This window comes from Echinops telfairi, unplaced genomic scaffold (assembly GCF_000313985.2).
Source record: "Echinops telfairi isolate 266 unplaced genomic scaffold, ASM31398v2 ScPeMD7_30;HRSCAF=105, whole genome shotgun sequence".
Classification (NCBI taxonomy): Eukaryota; Metazoa; Chordata; class Mammalia; order Afrosoricida; family Tenrecidae; genus Echinops; species Echinops telfairi.
The window spans coordinates 1,311,910-1,317,750 of NW_022103927.1; positions in this window are offsets into that span (position 1 = coordinate 1,311,910).

Sequence of the window (5,841 nt, forward strand, 5' to 3'; positions counted from 1 at the left end):
ACATGCAATGATACCGAATGTAGATCACAGGCCAGTGGGTAGAAAGTCTTTGGTGGTAGAAGGATCTCAGCGCTGGCAGGGGTCTCCACGTGGCCATTCCAGTTCCCAGGGCTGCATCAGGGTAGGTCCATGTGGCATCTTCTCAGGGATTCCTTGCAGGAAGTCAGCCTTGTCAGTAAAGAGTCTCCAAGGGAATGAACCAAGAGAGATAGTGTCTCCTGCCTCCAAGAAGGAATTCCCAGATATCCAGAATTCTCAGGAGGCCATTCCCACACAAAAGTCTCATTTGCTATCTCCAGATTGAAAGCCTAGACTCCACCCTGTAGTATAAAATTAAAAGGTGGCAAGGAGGAGTGGGTGGGGTGCCAGCCCCCACCCGCTGCTAGAACTTACTGGTTCAGTAATACCAGTTCTGGGTTCAGTAATGCACAATTGTACGGTTGAGATATATAAGCATTATATTAAAGTCATCGAGAGCATGAGAGATATTTCAATAATACAGTCAGACATATTACATGGTAGCATTGCTCACCTCCGCCCCGGTTGGTAGTCCTCGTGGGGGGAACCCGGCTGCCAGAGCAGGAGCTGCCTCCCTCGCGGGAGCTGCCCTCTCATCCACCGCCATCATGGGAGCAGCCCCACCCGGGAAGCAGCCCTCCTCCCTCAGCCGCCCTCTGCCAGCCACCCTCGGCCAGCCACCCCAGCCAGCCACCCTTGCCAGTCACCCTTCGAGAGAACCAGGGAGCCTCCTTATTTATTGCTAACCACGCATCATATTACTTAGGGGGATACATCACGGCACCATGCATCACAGAGGGGCAGTGCAATTCACCCTTGAACAGGTTTGATCATTCTGGTGTCTCATACAATAAAGCAGGCAATTACTATCCTGGGAGGCATGCAAGCCCCCTGATAGCAGATAACAACCCACGTCATAGAGGGGGTTGTAACATAGGCAATACAAGCAATAGGAGGGGGATGACCTAGGGGTGAATGTGCAATAGTAAGAGGAGGGAATAGGGGGCATGTGTGGCAAGATAGTAGCCTAAGCTTAGTCATCTTAGAGTGGTCCTGGGCTTGCCTATGGGCCCTGCTTCAAGGGAACAATAACAGAAAGGAATGGGCCCTATTTGGGGTGACTCAGACTATACAGTCTGGCCGCTCTAGATGGCTGATGTTAAGGAGAATAACCTCTGACCTATTTTCGCTGCCTAAAGAACAGTCATTCTCAAGCTAACTCTGGCATATATTTTGGGGAGACAACTTAAGAGAAATCCTTCTGTTCCTCACACCACCCCTACACTCTCAATCCTTAAATCGACACCAGATTAGGTGACTACCACAGTCCCCTACCACCTCGAGGCCCAATGAGCCCCACTGTAGTTAAGTTGTTGTCAGGTGCCATCGAGTTAGCTCTGACCCATAGCAACTCTATGCACAACAGAACGGAACACTTCCGGGTCCTGTGCCATCCTCACAATGGTTCCTATGCCTGAACCCACTGATGCAGCCACCTTGTCAATCCATTTCCTCCAGGGCCGTCCTCTTTTTCGCTGCCCCTCCACTTTACCAAGCCTGATGTCCTTCCCCAAGGACTGGTCTCTCCTGACAACATGTCCAAAATATGTAAGTAAAGTCTTGCCATCTTTGACTCTAAGGTGCACGCTGGTCTTACTTCTACAAAGACAGATCAGTTGGTCCTTTTAGCAGTCCATGGTACTTTCAATGTTCTTCTCCAGCACCACCATTCAAATGCATTGATTCTTCTTTGGTCTTCCTTATTCAACGTCCAACTTTCACATGCAGATGAGGGAATGGAGAATACCATGGCTTGATTCAGGCACCTCTTAGTCCTTCAAGTAACATCCTTGCATTTCTTGTGCAACAGGATTTACTTAGTGCAATATGTCTTTTTTTTTTTTTTGCAATATGTCTTTTGATCTCTTGACTGTTGCGTCTATGAGCATTGATTGTAGATCCAAGTAAGACAAAATCCTTGACAATTTCAACATTTTCTCCATTTATCATGACGTTACCCTATTGGTCTAGTTGTGAGATTTGGGTCTTCTTTTTACATTGAGTTATAATCCATACTGAAGGCTGCAATCCTTGATCTGCATCATCAAGTCCTCCAAGCCCTTCTCGCTTTCAGCAAGCAAGGTGTGTCATCTGCATACCCCGGGTTAATAAGCCTTCCACCAATCCTGAGGCTGCACTCTTCTTCACATGGTCCCATTTCTCTGATTTGCTCAGCACATGGATTGAACAAGTATGGTGAGAGGCTACAACCCTGACACACACCTCTCCTGATTGTAAAACTAGCAGTTTTCCCTTGTTCTGTTTGGACAATTGTCTCTGAGTAAACACAATGAAGTGTTATGGAATTTCTGTTGTTCTCAAGGTTATTCAGTTAGTTATGGCCCACTCAGTTGAATGCTTTAGCACGGTCAATAAAATACAAGTAAACATCTTTCTGGTAATCTCTGCCTTGAGCCAAGATCAATCTGACATCAGTTATGATAGCCATAGGTCCATGCCATCCTCTTCTGAACCCAACTTGAACCCTGTCAATGTACTGCCACAACCATTGTTGGACGATTTTATGCAAAATTTTACTTGTGTGCTTTATCAATGATATTTTATAGTTTGAGCATTGTTAGGTCACCTTTCTTTGGAATGGGCACAGATATGGATCTCTTCCAGTCAGTTGGCCAGGTAGCTATCTTCCAAATTTCCTGGCCTAGATGAGCACTTCCAGGGCTTCTTCAGCTTTCTGAAACATTTCAATGGGTATTCCATCACTTCCTGGAGCCTTGTGTTTGGCTCATGCATTCAGTGCAGCTTCAATTTCTTCCTTCAGCACCACAGGTTCTTTCTCCTATGCTACAGTTTAGACCCACTAATCTTCCTATGGTGAGATCTCCTTATGAGTGTGGTCTGCTTTCATTCAATTGATGGCAGCAGGTTATTCTAGAATGGGAGGTGGGGAGGGAAAGGCAGACTTGTTCTTTTTCCTCTATAGTCTTTTGTATAGTTAATACCGGTTCATATCTTGCCTTATTAAAAACAAATAATACACATTTAAAATCAGTCCACCAGTAAAAAACTAGTTAGGGACTTCATGCTGACTCATGACAACCCTATGTGTATCATAGTCTAATTGTGCTTCACAGGGTCTTCAATGGCTCGTTTTCCAGAAGTAAATCACCAGGTCTTTCTTCCAAGGCACCTGTAGGTAGACTCAAACCTCCAACCTTCCATTTGAAGCTGACGCTTAACCATGTGAACCACCAGGGACTCCTTTAAAGGTAGTCATGAGAATTACACTATTTCACTTAATATTTTAATCATTCTCTTCTATGGTATTATACACAGTAATATGAAAAAGTAGAAAGAACATTTTCACACTGTGAACCATAAAGCAATAGGAATTTTTATTCAAGACAGTGATAGGGGAGGGCACTTTAAAGTGGATTAATTCTCCTCTACCTAATTCATAATTTAAAAAATTATTCAAAAGTGATATGAAGATATATTCTGGTTTCCTTAAAAAAAAAGCTGTTATGCCATATTCAACCACCCTTTGTACCTTTCTACCGTATTCTTTTTTTTTTGTTTCTGATCATCTTCCGTAAATTGCAAATTATGCAAAACTAGGAGTCAGAAGATAACCACAAATTCTAATGTTCTGTAATAAGATAAGAAATAATTTATGAGAATGATTAAATACAGAGCTAAAAGGAAGCTTATGAATGAATCAGTTGCAATTACCTCCTTTGATTCTTGCAACTAATAATGTATCTCATGCTTTGTAATAATAAAGATTAGAATTCAACCAGGACCTTATGATTGCCCCTGGTGAAGAGTCCTGGTGGTGTAGTGGGTTATGTGTTGGGCTGCTTGCTAACAGCAAGGTCAGCAGTTGGACTCTACCAGTCAGTCCTTGGGAGAAAGATGAGGTTTTCTGAGGCTCAATCTACTCCGAATAGGGATACAATGAGTTGAATGCAACTTGATGGTATTTGGGGGGATTGGCCCAGTGGTCAAACATTGGGTTACTACCAAAAAGGTTGGTGGTTTGAACACACCAGTTACTCCCCAGGTGAAAGATGAGTAGCCTGCTTCTATAAAGGCTTGGAAACTCTATGGGGCAGTGCTACTCTGTCTATGGGGTCACTATGAATCAGAGGTAACTCAGTGGCAACAGGTTTGGTTTTGGCGAAGAACTAGTAAATAGTATGATAGTGAGAATATTCCCTCCCCCCCTTTCAAGGGCTGAATTTTTGAAAATAGATCATCAGGTCTTTCTTCAAGGCACCTCTGGATGGACTCAAACCTCCAACCTTGCAGTTAGCAACCAAAGGCATTTGTTTAGCATTTGCACTAAAGGACTCCATGATACCCCATTGTATTCAAAGATTCTGAAATATGTCATCAAGAAAATGTTTTGTCACCTAGACGTGTTTTTTTTTAGTAACTCAACTATTTTATAAAACAAGGAGCTGAAAATGTTCACAGTGTGAAGGGAAGGGCAAGAGAAATTTCTGCAAAATTAATATTGTAAGCTGCAAGAGACCCAAGTCTAACCTTCCCCTCAATGGACCATAAAAATACCTCCTGTTCATGATCTCTTGGAGAGTGATGAGGCTGTCTGCACTCTGAAAGATTCGCAGTCTCTGAAACCCTGTATAGGATTGCTGTGTCTGAACGGACTGGATGGCAGTGGGGTACCCAGGTGCAGTGCTCTGGGAGCCCCATAAGAGGTTGGGTGGCTTCCGGGTCATATTTCTAGTGAGGGCACACTCGAAGGAGTGACTTGTGCACTGAATCTTAAAGGATAGGAAAGAAGTCACCAGGGCCACCTGGATGGCAGCTAGCACCTTCTCACCAGCAGATCTTGAAAAGTGGCCCACTGGGCCCTGCTCACCTTCCAAGTCACTCCCCATCTTAGCTGCTCTGGCCCTTCATTAATGTCCAGCAAGGGGCCACTCCAGCCTCCTTTCAGCATACCTTAGCCCTTCCACCAGGGGGCCACCTTCAGACTAAGGCTCTCCTCAGCTTCTCCCTCAGTTTCTGGGGGCCCCTCCTTCCATCCTCCTTCTCTATAGGTTCTACCATCATATCCTTCCTACATTTTTTGGTTGCCCCCGCACCCCCCCCCTCAGGCTTCTGATCTATCCTTTCAAGCCGGACCTCGGTCTGTGGAGCCTCTTTCCTGCTCCCCACTGAGTCCCTCGGGTTGTTCCGTGGGGTCCTCCCTCACGCTGAGGGTCGCCTCCACGGTATATGACTTCGGCAGACCAATCCTGTGCGCCCTACCGAAGTTCTCCCAGGGATGTGGGGAGTCCTCCGCCTTAGGACTTCAGACCCCTCCCCTCGGTCAGCTGGGGCTCCCTCCCCTCGGCTTGCGGCGTCCCGCCTGTTTCTTCCCCCTCAGTCTTCAGGGCCTTCTCGCGACCCTGACTCAGACTGTCTCAGTTCCTTCCCCCGGCCTCTTGCGCTGTCTGCGGGTCACCTCCTCCAACTGCTGGTTTCTCAGGCCGATCCCCGCAAAGCTGCACCGCCCCCCGCCCCGCTCACCTCCACCGCCAGCTTTCTCTCGCAAAATAGAATTTTTTAACTCTCTTGGAATTCAAGCTTTCTGGAGCTCTGGTAGCTGGATGAACCTTTAAAACTATTGTCCCGATAATCTAAACCTTAAACCAAAAGTACTCCCTTAAGCATCTCTTAAACCAAACAAGTTTAGCTCAACTGGTAAAGAATGCCTGCCTTAAGCAGCGCGCTCTTTAAGAGCTACCCACAAACGGACAGCAATTCCAGAGACGAGAGCGGAAGCTCAAG